A 27,160-nucleotide genomic window follows, 5' to 3' on the forward strand; every position below is an offset into this window, starting at 1 on the left:
CACGGATGCGCCTTGCCATAAGCCATTTAAAAACCTAATTGTAATCTTATCGCTACACTTATATCGCCCAGGTAACATAACAGTATTTTTCTGTAACGTAACAGTCCCGCTATTATTTGCAAATATTTACCTTAAAATTAATTTTATCTGTTCAATTAATACGTAGTCCCGTTCCATCCTTAAGCTAAGAAACTGTGTACCAACTTTTGAAAACATTATATGTATCAGGAAAGCAGACTTGTTTCATAATATAAAGCAGCTTTAAAAAGTACTTCCAAAAATTGTTATGTAACAGTCCGCTGTTGAAACATTCATAGCTCCTAAATAACAAAAGTTCCAATATATTTTAAGTATACATATATTAAATATTGCCACATACTTATGCTTTCAGATTCAAGAAGAAAAACTATCCGAAAATTGCATTCTAGCGAGTTGCAGCGGTAATTGAAAAGCAGTGTGAGCCGAAACGCAATTCAACCGTCCGCGTTTTGGGCCATATTTACAATTTACAAACTTTAAAACACATAAAAGAGCAGGTGTACATAAACACACACATTTGTATATATGTATAAATGTAAGCAGTTTGTTCATACATATGTATGTATGTATGTATGTATTTGCATTTTAAATACAAAAGAAACACATTTGTAACCTTCTAGTTGTTTTAGAAGTTTCTATTTATACAAACATTTATTCAAAATCAGTTCAACGATTATTTACAAAAGCTTTATACGAGACATGCAGACAAAATTAATAATTTTGTGATACTAATTATTTAATAATTCGTCATATTGTATGCAACTTTATTTTAATCAATAGTTTCAAGTACAAGTATTATAAATAGAAGTTTTGAAGATTGCATCGGTTTTTTATTTGCTTGGCATTAAAAGGCAACTACGTTTACTTTATAACTATTAGTTAATGTTTCCTTGTTTGCTTTTTTTGTTTAGAGAATGTGCCGACTGGTTGCACTTAAATTACTTCGTTCCAAAAAGATTCTATTGCATTTCAGTATATATTTTGATTTTCTAGTTATCGTGCAGAAATCAGCTGAGCATGGTGTTTCAGCCCACTTTTGATTTATCACAGTTGCAATATTATTGTTAAAAAATTATCTCAGTTCTGGCTGTCGTATGCGCACGCTGGCTCAGCTGTTGGTGTTCATTCATCATTCTCAGCTTCTTCTAGTTCATTATTCTCCTTACCAGCTACGCTGAGCTTTCGCTATTCGCGAGTTTCTCTTTCCCGTAGATGAATGTCGTAGGCGATTGACAGTACGCGAATGAAATGATGAAGGATGTATTCAACTGGTACCTTTAATCCATGTTATAGTAGTGTGCATAGTCATTATTCGTCGAAGTATGTATGTATGTATGTACATTTGTGAAGCGATATTGTTGAATTATTTACAAACAGCGCATCGATTTATGGATGTACAATTTTGTACATACATATGTACACACACAGAGAAAGAATTGCACATGAAGTAGTATGTGTTTATCGAAATGCAGAGTGAATTCGTTAAAATAACGGTTATGTTTTGAATATGATGTGATTATGTACGAGTATGATTTGTTGGTGTTGGTAGTTATGGTAATGGTGGTGGTAGTGGCATTGGTGTCATATGGAATTAAAAAAGAAAAAAAAAGTAATAAATAATAAGCTGTACAAATAGACTGGGTTCTTTATTTACATAAGTACTTAAATTTAAAATGTATTTGGTTGGACGAGACTGCTTCAGGAAATCTGAATAAGTTTTAGATGGTTTCTCTGTCAATAGGCAATCTTATTTATTTGTATTTTTATTGCAATAATACTAAATATACATACATACACTCCTGCCAATAACTATAGCACTTTTGGTGTGGGCAATTTAAAAGGCCATTACTCCAAATTGTTCTTTCAAATGTTGTCTAAGCATACGAAAATATCAACAAATTTGGTTCCCTATGTTTTGAGGACCGTTGTGAAATCAATGGAAGGATGGAAGGTTTTGTTGGACAAATAACTAAAGCGTATGCTCAGAATTTATAATTAGTTTGTTATTTCCACAATATCAAGTAGAACACCTACATACATATATATACTATATATTTAATAGATTGAATAGTTTTTTTGCATTTATTTTTTGGTTTTTCTTGATTTTACTGAAAAAGTATTCAGAACATTTAATTCAAATCTTAAGATTTTAGAAAGCTACATGCAAGGAAAAATTTGAGTTGCTTAAGTTTTCAGGATAATTAAAATTTTTAAACTTAAAAATTCTAGTGTCCACTGTCGCCCCTCGACCGTCAATGGCAAGCTTTTGGTGGTTTTAAAAAAAAAAAAATCGTTATTGTTATTTTTAGTTTTTGTTTTTGTTTTAGTGGTTAGCAATGATCGCTACCATTCCGCAGGACATGGGCTCGAGCAGGTCCGACAAATAACAAAAAAAAAAGGGAAATGGCGGTCGCGCCTCGACCGGCAATGGCAAACCTCCGATTATAAACTATTACACTGGATCACTTGTTGTTAATTTTAAAATTTTTTCCTCTGTTAAAGTTTTAATTTTTTGAATTTTTTTCATAAAATATAGAATGAGTAATTATTATAATATAATTATAATTATTGTAATAATCATTAGTTATAATTAATTTCTCAGAAACTATCAGGCCTATCGAAAAGTGTTGTATATACGGTTTATGGAGAATTTCGTTAGCTTGTATTTTGCCGTGTTTCCTATTAAGATTGTGCATTTGCTTCGTAAGATATAAGTGGAGCTACCTTTTTCCACAGAACTTTTATCCACAGAAATAACTTAACTCGATTTTCGAAATCAGCGAACAATTTCATATAGGAGTTAGATAGTGGCATCCAGTCTGCATGAACTATATTTTTGTAAAAAAAAAATAACAAAAAATTTATAGCTTGCAAATCATTATGAATATTAAAAAAAGTGTACGCAGATATAAGTGAGCGAGTGTACATATTTTCTGTTACAGCCATGGGTAGGTTTGCTACCCTTGTTATATATTCAACAATTTTTATTGAGCTTGAGGCCGTTTTTAATGAAAACCTTATTGTGGAAAAGCAACAATAATTTGAAAAAATTGTAGAAGTGAAAACTATTTCGGAAATCAACACATTTCCTCATCAGACTTCTTTCAGTAGGATTCGAACCGACGATCCCACTGACTCAGCCAGTTGCCTACGCACTGTGCTAAGTTCGCCTTGTAAATTATCGTTGCTTTTTTCCCACTTTTTCATTTGTTAAGCCAACACAAAACAAATAACTTAAGGACGAGCACACCTAAAAGTTAAACATTCTAAAAATAGAATTATTAATAAAAACCAACAAAACCAACAACCACATGATGAAGTGTAAATTGCAGCGGAATGGCTGCGCTTGATTGTGTTGGCTTAACAAATGAATAAATAATATAAAAAAAAACTTTTTAATATACAACGCTTTTATAAATGGACTAAAAAGTAGAAAATAATATTTCTCAGTCCCATAGAATTTTTGTTGATAACTTTTGATTTTGAAATTTTAGCAAAAGTCATTATAAACAATCTATGAAATTGAAAATGAAAAACGTGGAGCGCATGCAATACAAAGCATTCGATTTAATTGACAATAGTCAAACTACATAACGTAGACCTAAAATTTCTACAGCGAAAGTAGAACTTTGAAATCGATTTTAAGCGGTCGTTATTCATATACCCACATACATACATACATATATTACTTTTCATATCAATTCAAGTGTATTACATGCGCCCCACGCTTTTCATTTTCAATTTCATAGATTGTTTATAATGACTTTTGCTAAAATTTCAAAATCAAAAGTTATCAAAACAAATTCTATGGGACTGAGAAATATTATTTTCTACTTTTTAGTCCATTTATAATTGCGTTGTATATTAAAAAGTTTTTTTTTATATTATTTATTTTCTACTTTTTAGTCCTGTCTGAATAAAATTTTGCAATAGATATTAAAATAATTCAACGATATTAATAGAAAGGTGCACACACATGCATTTACATATGTATGTACATACAAAAGAGCACCAATTAATTTTATTTAAAGAAATGGCGTGTCGTCTATTTCCGCTGTAGCAAACGTAGTACATAGGGCGACATCTAGATGTCATCTACCTCGCCCCATTCACTACAGATGTCGCCCTATGCACTATGCTTTTTTATAGGAACTTTTCGAAGCAAAGGTTTTAGGTGTCGGACACACAACATTGAAAGTTTCTGGATCCACAACATTGAAAGTTTCTGGACACACAACATTGCATGTTGATAAAAGCGTTGTAAAAAGTGGGAAAAAAGCAGCGATAATTCACAAGGCGAACTTAGCACAGTGCGTAGGCAACTGGCTGAGTCAGTGGGTTCGTCGGTTCGAAACCTACTGAAAGAAGTCTGATGAGGAAATGTGGTGATTTCCGAAATAGCTATCACTTCTACCATTTTTTCAAATTATTGTTGGTTTACCACAATAAGTTTTTCATTAAAAACGGCCTCAAGCTCAATAAAAATTGTTGAATATAATTGTTATAAGGCCATAATATAACAAAAACAAATACCCTTGTTATATTTAATAAAACTCTACCGAAAAGTTTTGATTTTGATGAATCGAAAATAATGATGTACTGATTTTTCAAAATAAAAACCTGGCAACCCTATTCGTACGTGATATGGGGCATGTTATGATGAAAAATAAGCTGAAACTTATGTATATGGTCGAAAATTATATTTATATATTTCATAATACCCTGGCATTGGAATGCAAGCTCTGTGGATTTTAACCGGAATGAATACATTTGGAGAATTCTCACTAGAAGCGTTTGTGAAGGGAAACAAAAAAAAAAACATAAAAGCATTTTTATATAAAAACTCCAAAAGTGTTATAGTTATTTGTCAACCAAAACCACAGTAAAAATTATCCATCCATTGTTTTTACAGCAGTACTTAGGTGGTATTTGATGTATGCTTAGTCTACATGTGAGAGAACAATTTGTTACGGAATAGGCAAAGCATATACTAGGCCAAATCAAAAGTGCTATAGTTATTGGAAGGAGTGTTGGCTATAGGCATTTTTGGCGGGGACCAAAACTAATCGTTATATACTTCCTGGTATGAAGATATTTTATAATCACTCTGAATCCTGTATGATATAAAACACGAAATCTGAAAACAGCGATTATGGTTCAAGATCCCAGGGCCGCCGGAACTATCTTATTTTCGAAGTAACGAAGTTTAAGGAATAAGTATTGCTTTAAGTGGCATTTAGGAATGTATACGCATCTGCTTGAATGGGTGCGCTGCCTTTTTACAGGTGTCCAGATTGGGCGATTTAGCGCCAATTTGGCGTTTTTTTTTTATATTTGCGCGTACAAAATTAGGAAATCGCCTTTGGCGATTTTTTCCCTTCAATTCAATTTTTTGCACGCTATCATGTAAATGCGTCAAAACACGTGATAAGTAGGTTATGGAGTTAGAGCTTCAATTTTGATGTGGCAACACTTTTTATTGTTATCGATTATTGTTAACATTTGGCAATCTTAAACCACCATTTGTGACAAGTACCACTGAATGGGAAATTTGCAATTTCATTTGTGGAAATAGCTGATCTCGCCGTATTATAGCTTTTATTTTATTTTTAGCGCCGAGCCCTTAAAAGCGTATTGTGCGATTAATCAATTAATATGAGTTATAATAAATTTATTAATTGCGCAGTCCTATTGGGAAATATGTTAATACAAATATTTTTTAGAAGTATGAATATTTTTAAAGAAAATTGTTTGTACATCACTATCATATAAGTGATTTGTGTTATTTATTATTACCGTGAAGGCATTATATTCCTTTCTGCTTTTAAAAACTATGTTATAACAAGATCTCATTTTCAAAATAAAAGATTTTTTAAGCCGATTTCATGAGTTTTATAAAAAAAAATTGGCGATTTTTGGCGATTTTTTCAGAAATGGCTCTTTTATTTTTAAACAATCTGGGCACCCTGGGTATCAAGTAGAAAAGGTACGTAAAAACGTTAGTTACTTTTGTTAAAGTCGAAGCCCTGGTTTTTATAAATGTTACGAGCCAAACCCGATCATAGGACAAGCTAGTTTTGCTAGAATAAACTAGGTCTACCTACATCCGTTCAGTGTTGCCAGTTTATAAATTTATCTCCCTAGATTTAGGACTATTCTGGGCCATTAGAGATACAATTAGGGATAAATATCTTTTAGGGATTTTCTTAGAGATTTTTTTTCAAATATTTTTTTTTTTTTTCTAAGAGGAATCTAAGAAAAAATGGAGAATATCGAACAGTATTATATTAAATGTTCATATGTATGTAATGAATACATTTATTATAAATTTAATGTGGTAATACAGCTATTCAAAATCATTCCGAGATAAGGAGTTCATCATCCATCAACATAGCGTAGTCTAATGAAGCATTCTCTTTTTATTAATGTTAGTAGATTTTTTTTAATCTTTTAACACTTACTTTTAGTTTACATATTTGCGTACAATTCAATTATCCGTACAATTCAATTGTTATTTTTAATTGCTTCATAGAACAATCCGAATCCCGGGAGTCCCGAGCCGATTTTGGAGTCTCTAAATCCCGGGATCAAGCCCTCGGGATCCCGGGATATAATTTAATTTACTACCAAATTAAAATAAAAAGACATTCAGACACTGTAATGGCATAAAATAATTATAAAGTACAAGCCTACAAATAATCAAATAATATATTACAATTCTAACACTACTATTATTCTATGTTATAATATATTTCTATGTTATAATATATATATCATATATATGAGGCATTCTCTTTCATATCGGACACCAAATTTGGTATCAGAATTTCGATTGGCTTCACATTTTTCCTTTTTTCTTCGGATATATGATCTGTCAAATTTTGGATTTTTTCGTGATTCTGACTAAATAATCATTTACTTCTTCAAATTGTTATATCTCGGGTTTTGTTCTTCGCAGAGACTTCATTGTTGACTCTCACAAAATAAACCACCTTCCCACAAAAAAAAATATTTTAAAAATACTTCTTGAAAAACTCCTACTTTTTTGGAACATGTTTTTTATAGAGAATTAAACAAGGATTACAATGGTCTAATTTTATATCCCAAATTTAGAGGTCTTTACTATGCAAATCAACTTAAAAAAGTTCAACTGTTAATAGCTAAGTTAACTTTAGGACAATCATAACCATCATATAGAAAGCTCGTTTCTTTATCTTCAAAACGACGTTAAGATGAAGTCTCTACGATGAGTAGAGCCCGAGATATACGATTTGAAGAAGTAAATAAATGGTCAAAATCACGAAAAAATTCCAACTTTGACAGATCATATCTCCGAAGAAAAAAAAAAAAAAAAATAATACGTGTCAGCTTATTTCATGTAAAGAACCCATAAAAAACTTTGAAGCGAATCGGAGACATGACATACTTTTTTTTAACGAAATCCGTCCGAATTGTATATACAGGGTGTCCCAGAAATAACCTGCCAAACTTAAGGAGAAGGTAGGTGGGGGGATGAGCTCCCTGATAAACAAAAATTTTTCAGGTAAAAGTGTCACCGTTTTTGAAATATTTAATTTTTTTTTGAATTTAAAAAAAATCGTGCCTTTTCATGCATTTTCTTTAACTGCATCTACAAACAAGCCTATACTTAGTAAATTTTTTATGTAAAATACTTCCAGATAGTTGCTTCTCCATATTCGAATGCAATATAGTAAAAATATATTAAGGAACCATTATAAAATGAGGACTATTTTGGGATTTTTAACTTTTTGATATTTTTTTCCCCAACTTTGATTATCTCTGGTGAAAAAAAATGTACTGAGCTATAACTTTACATTACATAAAACAATTTCTCATTTAATAAATATTTCAGAAATGCGTCACTCTTACTATTTCGAATAGAAGAAAAAGTTATAGCCGCTTTTGTGGGTGAAGGACTGAGACACGCTAGAATGTATTTAATAGATTTAAATTTAAGTTGGTCTTGTTACCGACCAATGACATGCTAAATAGTACAAAGGTACATTATTACTTGCTCCTGACATTATTTTGTGTTACTTACCGGGATTCGGACTAGAGTCAATAACAAGGGCTATATCTATCAATATTTTTTATAAAGGGTGGGTTCACGTGAAATAGAATATACATTAGTTGTTTGAAGAAAAATTTATTCATTTATTGACCATTGGCGACCTTCTACTCTAATACAAGCTCGGTACATTTTAAGAAAATACGCTTTTAGAGATCCTAAACTCAATTGGGCTATCTCAGCAGCATCTCCCTTTATTTGTTCCCGAAAATGCTCTTCGTTTTGAATTATTTTTGAATAAATTTTGTCCTTAAGACAGCCCCAGTAGAAAAAATCGAATGGATTCGGGTCTGGCGATCGAGCGAGCCACGTGATTGGCCCGTATTGTCCAATCCATCGGCGAGGATAAGTTTCGTCTAAATGAGCTCTTACTTCACGCCCGTAGTGAGCAGGGCATCCGTCATTTTGCTGCCATAGTCTTCGCCGCAGGTTTAAGGGTACATCTTCTAAAAGAGTTGGAAGCCGTTCCTGAAGGAACTTTAAATAACTGTGGGAGTTGAGCGTTGGCGGCAGTTCCACAGGTCCCAATATCTGACAATTAATCATACCGCACCATAAATTTATTTTGTGCTGGTACTGCGAACGATCTTATCTCATTTCGTGAGGATTGTCTATATGCCAACTATGAAGGTTATGTAAATTAAAATAACCATCACGTTTACATGATGATTCATCGCTCCAAATTATTTTATTAAAAAAGTTGTGGTCTGAATCATGCATTCGCAACATTTCACGGCAAAATCTAACCTTCGACAGGTAATCTCTTTCTTGTAGAGTCTGAACACGTTGAATGTGGTAGGGATAGTATTTTAAAGCTTTGTGAACTGTAGTTTTTGTTATTCCAGTCCGTCTTTCCATCATTTTCACTGAAGTCGATGGACCTAGTTCCACTTCCTCTAACACAACTTTAACATCTACCGTTGCAGGACGTCCTGTCTCGCCGCCACGCCTTCCAAGTATGCGACCTTAAAAAAGTTAAAAATGATAGTTAAAAGAAGAATGGCTTCAAACAAGAAAGGTGTAAAAATTACTTACCTTCAGAAATTTCTCTATGGGTGCGGGGGAATACTTCACGACCCGGATGCCGACGATTTGGGTATCGCTCTGCATAGAGTCTTTGAGCAGCTCTGGCATTACAGCAAGCTTCACCGTAAATTAGGTGAATATCCGCATATTCATGCGACGTATACTGCGTGTTCTCTGTCATAGTATTAATAACACAATGTTCGAAGGGTCCAATTTCACAAAATCCACTTTCATTATTTTCGGTAAGTAACACAAACACAAACAATGTCAGGAGCAAGTAATAATGTACCTTTGTACTATTTAGCATGTCATTGGTCGGTAACAAGACCAACTTAAATTTAAATCTATTAAATACATTCTAGCGTGTCTCAGTCCTTTACCCACAAAAGCGGCTATATTTTTTTGTTTTCGATTCGAAATAGTAAGAGTGGCACCTTTCTGAAATCTTTATTAAATGAGCAATTTTTTTATGCAATGTAAAGTTATAGCTCAGTACATCTTTTTTCACCAGAGATAGTCAAAGTTCACCAGATATATCAAAAAGTTAAAAATCGCAATATGGTCCTAATTTTATAATGGTTCCTTAATGTATTTTAACTACATTGCATTTGAGTATGGAGAAGCAACTATCTGAAAGTATTTTACATAAAAAAATTTACTAAGTATAGACTTGTTTGTAGATGCAGTTAAAGAAAATACATGAAAAGGCACGATTTTTCCTTAATTCAAAAAAATTTAAATATTTCAAAAACGGTGACACTTTTACCTGAAAAATGTTTGCTTATCAGGGAGCTCACCACCCCACCTGCCGTCTCCTCAAGTTTGGCAGGTTACTTCTGGGACACCCTGTATACATGAATATATATGCATTTGTTGTGGCATACTAATATTACCACACATATATTTGTATGTATAAATACTATTGGGCAATTCACAAGGTGTTGTAAAGTTATATTTTCCTAACAAAAGTTGTGTTAAAACACGACGGTTGTGAACACCTGTTACGATTATTTATTATATCTCAGCACTTAACCTCACATAACACCGAATAAACATAGGTTGCAGAGTTGTATCGTCATGTGTTATTTTTCTTCACAAAACAATAACAACATTTTTACAACTGTCATGAAATATCATGACTTCACGACAAACACGACAAATACGACACCTTGTGAATTGCCCATATATGCAGGTGTAAAGATGATCTCTTATTTTTAACTTTTTGTAAAAATGACTGGGACTGCGATATGAATGAATTTCAATTCCATAGTTTTTAGTTTATTCAGTTTGTAATTAGCTCTTTAAACTGATATAAAATAAAGATATTTATATTTTTGGTACACTTGTAGGCTGGTGTGATCTATTATTTAATGGTGCAAATAAAACACTTATTCCACCTTCGTTGCCCAACGTTTCGCTGAAATTTCCAGCATCATCAGGGGCGACTATGTTTATTAAATCCAACAAAGAAATACAAGGAGAAAACAAAATATGTTAAAATGAATAATACAAGTTGGCATACATGTGTTTGCAAAAACAAAAACAACAATTATGGACTAATGCAAAGAACATATACTCACAATAATATTAAACATTTGCTTTAAACTCAATATTAATACATATACACATAATCAGTACCACTCTCTATGGTAGTCTTGTCATTACTAAATTGTTTATTTTGATATGCATAACATGTAGGCGGCCGCGATGTTGTCCGTATCTTCTTTTTTTGTTGATCGTATTCTCCCTTTTTTCTAATATTCTTAAGCTTTCCAAAGTGTATCTCGTCGTCCCTTTACACAAAAACAACAACAATATTGTTCTAAACTGGTACTCGAAACCAACGTCGTCTGGACGCCTGATCAATTATCTCTCCTCCCAACCAAGAAAATATAAAATCAGCACCGCGAAAAAATCTTATACACGAAATACTGACGATAAGCGACCAAAAATTTCACGAAGCCAACATAGAGAAAATACACAGCATTTTGAAAAGCAACAATTATCCCAACCACCTGATACGCGAACTAATAAAAAAAGAAACAATGCGAATAGGAAATCAGCAAAATAAAACGCCAACCACAGCAGCAGCAAATACACCAAAGAAGTACTACAGCGTCACTTACATCCCCAAGCTAAGCGAAAACTTTGATCACAGCACATTAAAGGAACAAAATATAACTCTCGCCTACAAAACAAATAACACGTTAGCTATAATCTACACAAGAACAAAAAGCCCATTAGACATACAGCAACAAAACAACGTTGTTTATGAAATAAAATGTAAGGGCAAAGAGAACGAAAACTGTGGTAAAGTGTACATAGGGACAACAAAACGCGCATTAGGTGTTCGCATAGCCGAACATCAAACAGATATAAGGAAACAAAAACACAGCACAGCCCTATCACAGCACATATTAAACAGCGGCCACACAGCTGATTTCACTAACACTAGGATTATTGACAAGGAAAAGGGGGAAATGACGAGATACATTTTGGAAAGCTTAAGAATATTAGAAAAAAGGGAGAATACGATCAACAAAAAAGAAGATACGGACAACATCGCGGCCGCCTACATGTTATGCATATCAAAATAAACAATTTAGTAATGACGAGACTACCATAGAGAGTGGTACTGATTATGTGTATATGTATTAATATTAAGTTTAAAGCAAATGTTTAATATTATTGTGAGTATATGTTCTTTGCATTAGTCCATAATTGTTGTCTTTGTTTTTACAAACACATGTATGCCAACTTGTATTATTCATTTTAACATCTTTTGTTTTTTCCTTGTATTTCTTTGTTGGATTTAATAAACATAGTCGCCCCTGATGATGCTGGAAATTTCAGCGAAACGTTGGGCAACGAAGGTGGAATAAGTGTTTTATTTGCACCATTAAATAATAGATCACACCAGCCTACAAGTGTACCAAAAATATATTCTACAAACTGATCGCTACAAAAACCAATAAAGATATTTATATTTCCTTGCTCAAAAACACAAATTTATTTTTATTTCTAGTATTCGCACTAAAGAAAGACTACGAAACTAGTTTCTTAGCATATTTTAATTAATGGTAATAATATCCCGAAATATTCCGGGATCCCGGGATTACCAATTTAAGATCCCGAAAACCCGAGATTCACAAAATCGTCCGGGATTGGATGCCTTACTGGCAACCTTCGACATCCACAAACTAAATATATTTAGGGGTTTTTTAAGGAGATATGAAATTACTTGAGGGTAAAGTTATATGGACCATCTGGCAACACTGCAACCGATACATCCGAAACAATACTGTGGACTGCGTAGGTGGATTTGGACTGATGAGGTTTATTTTTTTTAAGCGCCGCCGAAAGCCGCCTATGCGGAAAGGTATTCTGCGTAAAAATACTGTGGTCGCATGACCTAGTTTAGCCTAGGCAAAACTAGTTTGTCCTAAGATCGGGTTGGGCCGGGAATATATACAAATGTATTTATTAAAGAATGTTGGTATGATGAATATCCTATATTGCCAAACACTTTGTGTTGGCATCGGAGTTCGAAATAATTCACCAGCGGGTAACAAACATGGTTCGTTTGTTTTTAGTGTCAAATACGAACAGGAAACTATGTTACTCATACGCCATGTATCCACGTGTTTGATCAACCTGTCCGAGCAAGCCTACATACATATAATACTACTTATTACCTAAATTTCGTCACTTCAAAATAATATAAGATCTTACGCCATTATTGTTGAAGGAAAACAACAAATCCTATTGTTTTAAAGGTTATTTTAGTATTTTTATTATAAATATCATAACCCTCACGGACCCATCTTTAAATGCACTATATAAAAACTAAGTTAGTCTGATTTGCTCAAGCAACTCGAAATGAATGTATATATGTATGAAAATAAAGTATATGATACATATTTACATACATATGTATATAAAATCGGCAAAATTAATAAGTAAAACAAAAAAAGCATTCTGTGTGGTACATTATATACAAATACATATCCATACATGTATGTACATATATGTATGTATATTAGGATGCCCATAAAAAATGTTTTTTTTTGGAAATTTCAAGACCCAACCCCCTAATTTTATTCGATTTTATGAGAAATATTATTGCCTATTTTTATAGATTTTTTAAAGGTCACTTAGAGGTCGCGGCCTGTCGATTTAGGTCAGAAAATAGGATTTTGTAGATTTATGAGTTTTTGAATGACTATTTTTGTTTCGATTTCAAAGAACGAATATGATCTGTGAAGAGGATATATGAGCTATTCTTTTTTCAGTCGGACGGATTTCGTGAAAAAAAGTATGTCATGTGGGTTCTATACATGAAATAAGCTAACACGTGTTCGAGGAATTTTTTCTTCTTTTTTTCTTCGGAGATATGATCTGTCAAAGTTTACATTTTTTCGTGATTCTGACTAATCATGTACTTCTTCAAATCATTATATCTCGGGTTCTGCTGATCGTGACGCCATTTTGAAGCTAAGAAACGGGCCTAACATTTCTATATATAAGATGGTCAAGATTGTCCCAAAGCTAACTTAGCTATTAACAGTTGAACTTTTTGAAGTTGATTCGCATAGTGAAGACCAGTAAATTAGGGATTTAAAATTATACCATCGTAACCTTTGTTTAATTCTCTATAAAAAAACGTGGTTCAAAAAAATAGGGGTTTTCCATGAACTATATTTAAAATATTTTTCTTTATGACGAGATGGTTTATTTTGTGAGAATCAGCAATTATTTGTATTTTTTCGAAAACTTATGTTAAGATATATTTCGTAAGGTATTAAACATCGGGTTTTTGCAAAAAGTAAAATTTTATTGCAGATTCCGATAGAATACCTATCCAGATATAATATTTGTATGGCAAGATTTTTCTTTAAGGCGACAAACCCCTAGAAATGGGCGTGGAAATTGCAGGACTAAATTATTACTTTAGTCCTAAAATTTTAATCCTGCAATTTCCACGCCCATTTCTACGGGTTTGTCGCCTTAAAGAAAAATCTTGCCATACAAATATTATATCTGGATAGGTATTCTATCGGAATCTGCAATAAAATTTAGATTCTTGCAAAAACTCGATGTGTAACACCTTACTAAATATATCTCAAAATAAGTTTTGGAATACAAACTACAAAAAATTGTTGATTCTCACAAAATAAACCATCTTGTCATAAAGAAAAATTATTTAAAAATAGTTCTTGAAAACCCCCAATCTTTTTGAACCACGTTTTTTATAGAGAACTAAACAAGGATTACGACGGTATAATTTAAAATCCCTAATTTAGTGGTCTTCGCTATGCAAATCAACTTCGAAAAGTTCAATGTTAATAGCTAAGTTAGCTTTAGAATAATCTTTACCTTCTTATATATAGAAATTAAAGAAGAAGATGAAGTCTCTACGATGGGCAGAACCACGAAAAAATACAAACTTTGACAGATCATATCTCCGAAGAAAAAAAAGAAGAAAAAAATTCCTCGCACACGTGGTAGCTTATTTCATGTATAGAACCCATAAAAAAAATTTGAAGCCAATCGAAAGTGTGACACCAAATTTGATGTCCGATATGAAAAAGAATGTCTCATATACATAGGCTTTTAAAGATTTATATAATAATCTATTGCCGGACTAGGCTTGTTGGGATTTTTTATCGGGTAAATTTAAATAAGACCCATACTTCTGTTAATTTTTTAAATTTCGACGACCATCGATAATTTCTATAATTTCAAAATATGGAGTACTATCTAAAATTAAATCTATTTTAAAATAAACTGATAGCTCATTTATTACAAGTAGTTTTTGAGATACGAATATATCATGTAAGTGGGCGGTGCCACCCCCATTTTCCTAAAATTTCTTGAAAAACCACTTTTTTGCTAAAGAGCGATTGTATATATAAATTTTGAATAAATACTGATGAACTCCTTAGCCACACTGCTCCAAAAATCTGAAATTCCGGTACATACACACATACAAACTCAAGGCCGTATTTAAGAAAAGTCGCCTAAATTCGACAATTTTTATGCGCTTGCAATAAATGAGGTATCAGTAGATTTAATTTTAGATAGTGCTCTATATTTTGAAATTGTAGAAATTATCGATGTTAAAAATTTTAAAAATTAAGAGAAATACGGGTATTTTTTTAATTTACCCGATAAAAGATCCCAACAAGCCTAGTCTGACAATAGATTATTATATACCATTTTAAAGGCCCGTATATCCTCTTCTCAGATAATTTTCGTTCTTTGAAATCGAATCAAAAGTAGCCATTCAAAAACTCATAAATCTACAAAATCCTATTTACCTAAATCGACAGATCGCGACCTCTAAATGACCTTTATAAAATCTATAAAAATAGGCAATAATATTTCTCATAAAAACGAATAAAATTAGGGGGTAGGGTCTGAAATTTCCAAAAGAAGCATTTTCGATGGGCACCCTAATGTTTATACATATATGTAAGTGTTTTCCTGCAACACAAATATTTACTAACTACTTCGAACCGAAAAAGCTTGAATGGCAACTAGATTTACTTAGATGTGTCCAGTAATCAAGAATATTATTTCGTAAAAATATCCAATAAAATTGGCCCTTACATTATTTTGAACCTAAGAAAACTCTTCCTGCACTTTTAAGACGTTGTCAGTAAAGTACAGTATATTTTGCTTTGCTGCCTTTATGCTTAAGTGCACATTTAAGATACCTACCACAAAAAGCGCATCTGAGACATTATTTTTAACATTTATATACATTGGCGATAGCTGCCTTAAAAATTGTGCAACTAGTATGAATTATCAAAGAAAGTATTACGTTTAACTGCACTGGCCCTGCAATTACCTAATTTTACAAGCTTTTATTTATTTTACTCATATCGCAGAACAACGGAAATGGCTATCAATTTGTCTAGTTATATAGATAATAAGATACCATTCGAAAAAAAATTCGCTTGCAGTAATTTCTACGTGGTAAGTGCTTCTCCATTATTTGGTTTCATAGGGATTCGGATACCTTCCTCATTGAAGTAGTAAAAAAAAAATTCGCTTAAGTGCCTTTTTCGGTTAGGTGCACAAGTTTTTCGTGCAAAGAGGGATGTGCAGCTAAGCAAAATATACTGTAGTTGTTATAGTGTTTCTATGTATATGTTTGAACGAAAAAAGTTCTGATGAAGTATTTTAGCTGTGAATCTAATTTAAGTAGTAAGCATATATGCGCATAAACAATTTATTATTAATTTACTATACATATTTGGGGGGTTCACAAGGCATCGTAAAGGTCGTAATGGCTTTAAGTTGTAAAAGTTAAAAATATTTTTAATGCTTTTCGCCTACGCCAAAAGGTTTTTAAAACTGATGTTAAATATTTATTATTTATTTGTATTTTACGCTGCAAATTCCCCAAACCAATTTCAGCGTAATTTAACGTTTGTAGTATGTGTTGTTGTGTTCTGCATTATTTTGTGCTTGTGCGCGATGTTATGTAGAATCTGTGTTTCAAATTATCAACATACATATTCGATAACACACTCGCATTATCATATCGTCTGTATGTATGGATGTACTCGTGTCCAAAGCTAATTCATTAGACTATGTTCAAACAGGCCAATTAGCTGAGGCAATTAAGCTTTAAATTGCGGCATTGAGTTTGGTGTTCACACACACGTCAGCTGCGCAATTAGCGATACGAAATCAGCTGCTGGATTACATAAAGTGATGGAAAAGTTGGTACAATCGTACCTTTATTTAGTTTGAAAGTACATTCGGCACAAACCCTCAATTTTATGTAAATTTGGATGGTAGCCAAATAACTTCTCAGGAAATCAGTTATTATTTTTATTGACAACGGCAACTGGTCTAAAAGTTTCCCTCCTTTGTGAAGGGGCATACAAATGATACAGAAGGGTGGTCAAAGGAACGCAACTGTAGTTGATTTCGCCAGATAGATGAAAATATTTCTCTTTAAAACGTCAGATCGACGAACTGGGAGGAAAGTGATTCACCTTTTCTCCAATATAGTTTTGTTTCGCGCTGCTCGAAGAGATTCTTTTCATAGCCAAAATTTCTTTAATGTGAGTGCAGAAGTTGATATGGTATCGATGGGAATTGTTATCCTCCTATTCAATGTTAATAGCAAAGTTAGCGTTAGGATAATCTTTACCTTCTTATATATAGAAATGTTAAGCCCGTTTCTTAGCTTTAAACTGAAGTCAAGATGAAGTCTCTACGATGGGCAGAACCCGAGATATAACGATTTGAAGGAGTACATGATTAGTCAGAATCACGAAAAAATACAACCTTTGACAGATCATATCTCCGAAGAAAAAAAGAAGAAAAAAATTCCTCGAACACGTGGTAGCTTATTTCATGTATAAAACCCATAAAAAAATTTTGAAGCCAATCGAAAGTGTGACACCAAATTTGATGTCCGATATGAAAAAGAATGTCTCATATACATAGGCTTTTAAAGATTTATATAATAATCTATTACCGGACTAGGCTTGTTGGGATTTTTTATCGGGTAAATTTAAAAAAGACCCATACTTCTGTTAATTTTTTAAATTTCGACGATCATCGATAATTTCTATAATTTCAAAATATGGAGTACTATATAAAATTAAATCTATTTTAAAATAAACTGATAGCTCATTTATTGCAATCGCATAAAAATTATCGAATTTAGGCGACTTTTCTTAAAAACGGTCTTGAATTTATATGTGTGTATCAGGGTTGTTGCGAATATTCGCATTCGCATTCGCAACCGCGGAGCTTCCGCATTAATTTAAACATTCGCATTCGCTTTCGCATTCGCAATAATCAATGCGGATCTTTTGCGAATGCGAATATTGAAGGGACCGAAAGTAATAGTTATTTTCTTTACGAGTTAAACTTAGCCAAATATTTTTTATTCCCAACTAAAAGTCCTTTCCGGACAATAAACAAACCGCTTATCCAAATTAAACAAGTTTGGTATCAAATGCAAGAGGACTTAAATAGCTTTAAAACTGAAATGTCTAAACAAGCAAAGTCACCTATTGAAAAATATTTCAATAAAAAATTATAATTAATTACCATAGAACAAACCTTGGGCCAGGTATATGAATTTCTTTAGTATTAAATTATATACAAAAATATATAAGTAGAGGTGGTAACCTTCGTTCGTTATTTCTGTTTAAAAGCTATTTCAGTCCTCTCACATGATACCAAATTTGTTTAATTTTGATAAGCTGTTTGTTTATATCCAGAAAAAAACTTTCGGAATAAAAAATATTAGGCCAAGTTTAACTGGTAAAAAAATAACTGTTTCGGTCCCTGGAATATTACGCAAGTGCAATGATAAAACGTATATCTGGTCAGTAACAGAAGAAAGGATCAAAAATGAATTACAAAAAATAAAATCGAAAAACGCTGTTGACGTTACTGGTTCTCCACATTCAGAAACAACCAAAAGAATGAGAATGCAGAGTTCTTTGGAAAACAACGGTGTTTAATCAACGATCTTGCCATGATACTAGATTGTGAAGATGAAAGTCAGGAGGATACATACGACATTTGCAGACCGATGCAATTCCCAAAAAAGAATTATTGCACCGCAATAAAAAAAACAAAAATATAACTGAAAGTCCTCTCGACTGGTGCAGCGTCAATCGAAAAGAATTTACAATTTTGTCAAGTTTCAAGTTTTTCGCAGCGAGCGAGTAGTTATTTAGTGGTGCAGGTTTGATTTAAAAACTTTTTATTGAATACAATGTTCCAATTTTTAAATTCAAGTACTAAAAAAAAATTATTAAAAATTACTAACCTTTCCATTTTTTATTTAACTAAATCACCTAATTTACTCACCTAAATAATTTCTTAACAAGTAAAAAAGTCTAAGTTCGGTCGGAGCCGAACATTAAACACCCGTCGCAAGTATTAAATATAGTTTTTTCACCTTTCTGAAAACCACCGCTACATGGTAAGCAGTGGTGGTCTTACGTCTATTTCAAACATCTTCGATAGAACGTTCAGTTAGACATAATGAGATAAACTTATATAGATATATGTGGGCGGCATCACGCCCATTTTCTAGAATTCCATAATGTTAATTCTTTTCAAGGGATTGTTGTTAGTATCAATTTTGGGTAAAATTAGCGTTATAAAATGGTGGTCGTAATTTTAGTCAGATTTTAATAACTTTCAAAGTTTTTGGTTTGGTACACATTGATCGAACGGTTACAGAGATACACATATGTGGTTTTAAGTAGGCGGGGTCACGCCCATTTTCCAACACTTTATTATAAGCCTACTTTTTGCTAAAGAATTATTGCAAACATCAATTTTGAATAAATTAGCTGCAGTATTGATTACTGATTTATCGAAGCTTTCATATTTCTCTAAATTACCGTTATGTGAGATGTGGGCGTGGTTATTATCCGATTTTTTAAATTTTCAGCCGTTTGGTATGTTTTGTGAAGGCCAACAACTGTGCCAAGTTTGGGAGAAATTGGTGGAGCGATTCCCAAGATATACACATGTAATCATAAATGGGCGTGCCTACGCCCATTTCCAAAAATTTTTAATAGTCTCAATTTTAATTTTATTTCAAAATAAGTACACATACCAAGTTTCTTTAAGATATCTCAATTTGTACTCGAGTTATCGTGTGCACATACGGTTACTCTTTTCATTCTGATCATTTATGTATACATTTGTCTATATCTATCTCGATTCGTTTTGCCTGTTACAAACAGCCGTTATTTGAAAAAAGTTATAATACCCTTGCGTACAAGTGCGCTCGGGTATAAAAATACTTGACATCCGCATTCGCATTCGCATCCGCGGATGTTAGCGTTTGAACATCCGCATCCGCATTCGCATCCGCGGATGTCTAAAATTCCACATTCGCAACATCCCTGGTGTGTATGTATTGGAATTTCAGATTTTTTCAGCAGTGTGGCTGAGGAATTTATAAATATTTATTCAAAATTGATATATACAATCGGTTTTTAGCAAAAAAGTGGTTTTTCAAGAAATCTTAGGAAAATGGGGGTGGCATCGCCCACTTATATGATATATGCGTATCTCAAAACCTACTCGACCGATCATGACCAACACATTGCGCTTAGGCTTCTTAAGCGCCATGTCGAAAATTTTTGAAATCGGACAAAAACCCCGGGCTCGACCAACTCAAAAAACTCAAAACTAGCTATATTTTAGGAGGAGTAGATTTTGTCCGATTTCAAAACTATTCAAGACAATACTTAAAGAGGACAAACACAATGTGGATACCAAATTTGGTCGAGATCGGTCAAGTAGTTTTTGAGATACGAATATATCATGTAAGTGGGCGGTGCCACCCCCATTTTCCTAAAATTTCTTGAAAAACCACTTTTCTGCTAAAGTGCGATTGTATATACATATAAATTTTGAATAAATACTGATGAACTCCTTAGCCACACTGCTCCAAAAATCTGAAATTCCGGTACATACACACATACAAACTCAAGGCCGTATTTAAGAAAAGTCCCCTAAACTCGACAATTTTTATGCGCTTGCAATAAATGAGGTATCAGTACACTCTAAAAAGTGCATGTAAAACTACTACTGAAAAGTGTTTATTTTTCAACCAGAATCTGTTCAAGTATACGCACAAGATGTTCAAGATTTGAGTTTGAACATGAGTTGTTTAAAATATACACATGAAATGTTTAAAATTACAAACATTTTGAAAGTAAAAATATATTTTTTACAAATAATAAATACTAAGTGCCAGGGGCGCACGCAGGAATATATTTTTGGGGGGAAAGGGTTTATACTTCTAAATATATATCATCAGCAAATACTGAAAATTCGCTCTTTAAAATACATTTATGAAAGTTTTATTTACAGTATGAAATAAATAAATAAACTTTTTAAAGTATCATCATATCACCGTTGGGATATTATTATTATTATCAATTGCATTTTATTTACATACAATTTACAAAGAACTCAGACATTTTTAACCGGCATAAAAAAAGGGGAGGTTATCAATTCTTCGGAGTATTTTTACTTCTTTTATTTATTCCACCGCATAACTTTGCACCGCGTGAACCGATTCCAATAATTATTTTTTTTTTTACCGGAAAGATGGTACCTTAAGGGTCGTCTCGTAATTTGGTTTAGACCAGATTATTAAATCATGAAAAAATTAACGGTTAAAGATGTACTCAACTTTCAAAAGTAATACAAAGTTTTACAAAAGAATTTTAATATAAATAAATTAAATAATTTCACGAAATTTTTACACTTTTTTATTAATTTTCGTCGATTTCTGGTTTCTCATTTTTTAATAATTCGAATAACGAAAATTTAACTGAACTTGTATTTTTATCATGTAGCTCATTTTGGTGGAACGAATTCGAAGTTAGCAAATTAAATCTTCGAATGCATATTAAGTATATATCAGTGGTAAACTTTTTTAGGCTGTAAAGTGTAAAAAGCATCAGTAAGTGAGTATGCATTGCATATTTTTAGGACAATGTTTTCATTCGCAGTTAAACTTTAAAGAGCTCTCAAGAAAAAAAGAAGAATTCTTACAAAATGACGCACAATAAATGGAAAGGAAAATTTTTTCTTTCAAAATTTCTTATATCATCATAAATTTAGCTCCAAAACCCACCCCTTGTATGCGCTACGTGACAAATTTTATATGTAAAAGTAAACACACACAGAAACTGGTTACCTCTCTTTATATGCGTAAATTCAAACAATAAATGTTTAAAACTCAAAAAACAAATTTGAAATTTGTTCTACGCCACACATATGATAAGTAAAAGTAAGCAAGCAGTGTTTAAATTTGCATTCATTAAGAGAGGAAACTGGTTACCTATCTTAATATGCGCAAATTTAAACAAAAATTTTTTAGAGTGTAGATTTAATTTTAGATAGTCCTCTATATTTAATAATACGGGTATTTTTTAATTTACCCGATAAAAAATCCCAACAAGTCTAGTCTGACAATAGATTATTATATACCATTTTAAAGGCCCATATATCCTCTTCTCAGATAATTTTCGATCTTTGAAATCGAATCAAAAGTAGCCATTCAAAAACTAATAAATCTACAAAATCCTATTTACCTAAACCGACAGATCGCGACCTCTAAATGACCTTTATAAAATCTATAAAAATAGGCAATAATAATTCTCATAAAAACGAATAAAATTAGGGGGTAGGGTCTGAAACTTCCAAAAGAAGCATTTTCGATTGGCACCCTAATGTTTATACATATATGTAAGTGTTATCCTGCAACACAAATATTTACTAACTACTTCGAACTGAAAAAGCTTGAATGGCAACTAGATTTACTTAGATGTGTCCAGTAATCAAGAATATTATTTCGTAAAAATATCCAATAAAATTGGCCGTACATTATTTTGAACCTAAGAAAACTCTTCCTGCACTTTTAAGACGTTGTCAGTAAAGTAGTTTTTATAGTGTTTCTATGTATATTTTTGAACGAAAAAAGTTCTGATGAAGTATTTTAGCTGTGAATCTAATTTAAGTAGTAAGCATATATGCGCATAAACAATTTATTATTAATTTACTATACATATTTGGGGGGGTTCACAAGGCATCGTAAAGGTCGTAATGGCTTTAAGTTGTAAAAGTTAAAAATATTTTTAGTGCTTTTCGCCTACGCCAAAATGTTTTTAAAACTGATGTTAAATATTTATTATTTATTTGTATTTTACGCTGCAAATTCCCCAAACCAATTTCAGCGTAATTTAACGGTGACTCCCTTTCATGTGACTTCTTTAATCTGATGTTGGAGAAGATAATAAGAGCTGCAGAACTGAACCGCTCAGGAACAATTTACTACAAGAGCGTGCAATTGCTGGCTTATGCCGATGACATCGACATCATCGGTAACAAAATCCGCGAAGTCTGTTCTGCCTTTTCCAAGTTGGATAGGGAAGCAAAGCGCATGGGTCTGGTGGTAAACGAGGACAAGACGAAGTATCTCCTGTCATCAAACAAACAGTCAGCACATTCGCGCCTTGGCACCCACGTCACTGTTGACAGTTACAATTTCGAGATAGTAGAGAATTTCGTTTACTTGGGAACCAGCATTAACACCGATAATAATGTCAGCATTGAAATCCAACGTAGAATCACTCTTGCCAACAAGTGCTACTTTGGACTGAGTAGGCAATTCAGGAGTAAAGTCTTCTCTCGACGTACGAACACCACGCTCTATAAGTCACTCATCATGCCCGTGCTGGTATATGGCGCAGAAGCATGGACAATGACAACATCCGATGAGGCGGCTCTTGGGGTGTTTGAGAGAAAGATTTTGCGGAAGATTTACGGTCCTTTACGCGTTGGCGACGGCGAGTACCGCAGACGATGGAACGATGAGCTGTATGAGCTTTACAACGATATGGACATAGTGCAGCGAATTAAAATACAGCGGCTCCGCTGGCTTGGTCATGTCGTTCGAATGGACACCGACGCTCCAGCTCTGAAAGTATTCAACTCGGAACCCGCTGGTGGTAGCAGAGGAAGAGGGAGGCCCCCACTGCGATGGAAAGATCAGGTGGAGAAGGACTTGGCTTCACTTGGCGTTTCCTATTGGCGTCAGTTGGCACAGAGGACAAACGACTGGCGTGCTTTGCTGAACTCGGCCAAAATCGCTTAGGCGGTTACAGCGCCAAAAAAGAAGAGAAGAAGAAGAAGTATGTGTTGTTGTGTACTGCATTATTTTGTGCTTGTGCGCGATGTTATGTAGAATCTGTGTTTCAAATTATCAACATACGTGTTCGATAACACAGTCGCATTATCATATCGTCTGTATGTATGGATGTACTCGTGTACAAAGCTAATTCATTAGACTATGTTCAAACAGGTCAATTAGCTGAGGCAATTAAGCTTTAAATTGCGGCATTGAGTTTGGTGTTCACGCACACGTCAGCTGCGCAATTAGCGATACGAAATCAGCTGCTGGATTACATAAAGTGATGGAAAAGTTGGTACAATCGTACCTTTATTTAGTTTGAAAGCACATTCGGCACAAACACTCAATTTTATGTAAATTTGGATGGTAGCCAAATAACTTCTCAGGAAATCAGTTATTATTTTTATTGACAACGGCAACTGGTCTAAAAGTTTCCCTCCTTTGTGAAGGGGCATACAAATGATACAGAAGCGTGGTCAAAGGAACGCAACTGTAGTTGATTTCGCCAGATAGATGAAAATATTTCTTTTTAAAACGTCAGATCGACGAACTGGGAGGAAAGTTATTCACCTTTTCTCCAATATAGTTTTGTTTCGCGCTGCTCGAAGAGATTCTTTTCATAGCCCAAATTTCTTTAATGAGAGTGCAGAAGTTGATATGGTATCGATGGGAATTGTTATCCTCCTATTTTCTTTATACAGAAATACATATTTACTTTTTAGGTACATCTATCTAATTTAAGGTAAAGTTTTCCGTAAATTAGGTACAATTTTATAATTCAATTTTCCATCCCTGATGGAATATCAGCTGTAAAAAAGGACCAAAAACAAACAGCTGATTGATGTTTGTTCAATAAACATATGATTGTACCAACTTTTCCATCACTTTAGGTAATCCAGTAGCTGTTTTCGTATCGCTAATTGCGCAGCTAACGTGTGTGTGAACACCAAACTCAATGCCGCAATTTAAAGCTTAATTGCCTCAGCTAATTGGCCAGTTTGAACATAGTCAAATTTAAACATACTATAAACAGGGTTGCATAGAGAATCTGACACAAATTAATTGCCAATTAATTATTAATTGTATGATAATTTGGGTAACATTTGAGGCTTAAATTTGTGAAAAGGTTCTTAATTGCCAATTTGGTGCCTGTTTGAACATAGTCTTAAGCTGATAGCGGCAGAACAAAAGCAAACAATATACAAACATATTATATGCACAATGACAATCAGAACAGCGTCGCCGAAAGCTTTCGCTGAAGATAATTTACCCAAAAATAATACATAGTCATTCCAGCAAAAAAAAATAAATATTTTTCATTGGACATTTTTAATAATAAGAAATACACATACAATTTTCATTTGTTTAGACATTTCGAGCCCTAACCGCCAAAATAACATCATCTAGATGCTCTAGGAATATTTCTGCATCAAATAGAAAACTTTGAAAAAATAATGTCGCTTACGTTATTTTGGCGGTTAGGGCTCGATATGTTACCTAACCAACATTTTTTTCGAAACTGCGTTTTTCACAGATTTTGGTAGGATATGTATTTTAAAATACGCCTTCAATAAAAATTTTAAAGTCTTATTACCAAAAACAACGGAGTTGCATGCCACTTTTCAAAAAGGCCTACCTGTTTTTGTAACATTTTTTATAATGCTTTTTGCTTCTCCTGTAAAATTAAACATTTGTACAACCATACGAAATTCATTACCTTTTTCTACCAAGAAAAGATTAACAACTACGGTTAAACGAAAAGATGCATCGCAATGTAAGCGAGCGGATAATGAGTAGTTTTGAAGCCACAAGCAAAACAAAAATTTTAGAGCTAACTTAAGTATGTCTTCTTTTCACATTATCACAGATGCTGTAGCAGAATAGATGCGTGTTTGACTACCAACTGGTTGGTCACAGGTCAAACCCTGTGGCACGGACGTTTTGTAAAAGGACATGTGACACATTGCTTTCGAATGACAACGAAATTCTTGCATTTTTTCGTGCAGAGGTTATAGGGGTCATCCTTTACTTTTTGCATTCCCAAACATTACCTTTTCCGACTGGGAAGTTTTCTTCAATGTTGTCTTGTTTTGGCTTTAACGAAAATACAGTTATGTTAAATGTGTATGCATATTTTAAAATATTTTCCAATGTAAACTTTTATGTTTCATTCCGATTAATGTACGTAAATAAGTATACGTTCAAGAGGGCGTATGCCACTCGTTGAAAGTTAGCGAATAAGTGTTTTTGAATTGCCAAATATATGATATTGGCAGAACAAAAGTACATAAATATTTGACGACCCGAGCGGACGTATTTGGTTTTATTCCGTCATCCTACACATCAAAAAAATTTACAACTTCAAGACATTACGACATTTCGTGAGTTCCCTAATTGTATACCCATAGATAATAAATTCTTTTCGATTTCATTCTACTAAGTAGCTTTGAAAATTGTTGCCTTACGCTAGTTATATTCAAATGAGAGATTCAAGTTTCATACTTACCAGCTTAGATTTGTACTTCCTTTGTATGAGATGCCGTGTTTTGGGATCTGAAATGAAATATGAATTACTTTCTGCTGAGGTTTAATATTTGCAAGTTATAATAATGTGTGGGTGGTAGCACGCCCATTTCCTAAAATCCTATAACAGCCTTATTTTTTTATTAAGAGATTGTTATAAGCACCTATTAACTCGGCGTAAATTGGCGTCCTCAGTTATATTGAAATATCAGAGTCTTCGTATTTCCAAAGTTTACCGTTTTATGGGAAGCGGGTGTAATTTTAGTCCAATTTCAAAAATCTTCAACATGTTGCTCTTCCGTACCAAGGTAACTAAATCCTCCGAGTTTGGTAGAAATTGATACATTTGTTACCGGGATACACGTTTTTGGTCTAATTTTCTGCTAAGAGGTTATTGCAAGCGTCGATTTTGAGTGAATTAGCCTCAGAAGTTATTGATTCTTACCATTATATGAGAGGTGGGCGTGGTTATTCAAAGCAATGAGATACAGCCTTTGGGGGGGTTGAAATAACACAAACGGCAATAACGCAAAATTTGCTTTATTTCACTTTTAAATGGGAAATAATACCAAAATCTGAGTTTTGCCTTATTTTCCATTGCTTATTTATACTATTTGTAACAAAAACAGTTTACTGACCAAAAGGGAAAAGAGCTTTGTTTATTCCAAAAATACAATTAAACAAAAAATGTGATATAATTCATATGAAGGAAGTAATATTCACAAAATATTGTAACTTATGAAAAGTCTAACAAAATAAAGAAAAGAGTCGTC

The 27,160-nt window shown here is 33.1% G+C and overlaps 1 long non-coding RNA gene across 2 annotated transcripts; it reads right to left on the reverse strand.

The window, feature by feature from the left end:
• Nucleotides 1-847: 847 nt before the first annotated feature.
• Nucleotides 848-26,950, reverse strand: LOC118752499. Of its 2 annotated transcripts, XR_004994695.1 has the most exons (3): nt 26,552-26,950; nt 26,371-26,417; nt 848-1,314 (listed from the first exon to the last, which is right to left on the reverse strand). It is a non-coding gene; the product is annotated as an uncharacterized LOC118752499 (long non-coding RNA). The 2 variants fall into 2 exon arrangements; XR_004994694.1 differs by having other exon boundaries at nt 26,371-26,950.
• Between the last annotated feature and the right edge of the window lie 210 nt (nt 26,951-27,160).

Source organism: Rhagoletis pomonella, unplaced genomic scaffold, assembly GCF_013731165.1.
Source record: "Rhagoletis pomonella isolate Grant_MI unplaced genomic scaffold, Rhpom_1.0 Rhpom_scaffold_01561, whole genome shotgun sequence".
Taxonomy (NCBI): domain Eukaryota; kingdom Metazoa; phylum Arthropoda; class Insecta; order Diptera; family Tephritidae; genus Rhagoletis; species Rhagoletis pomonella.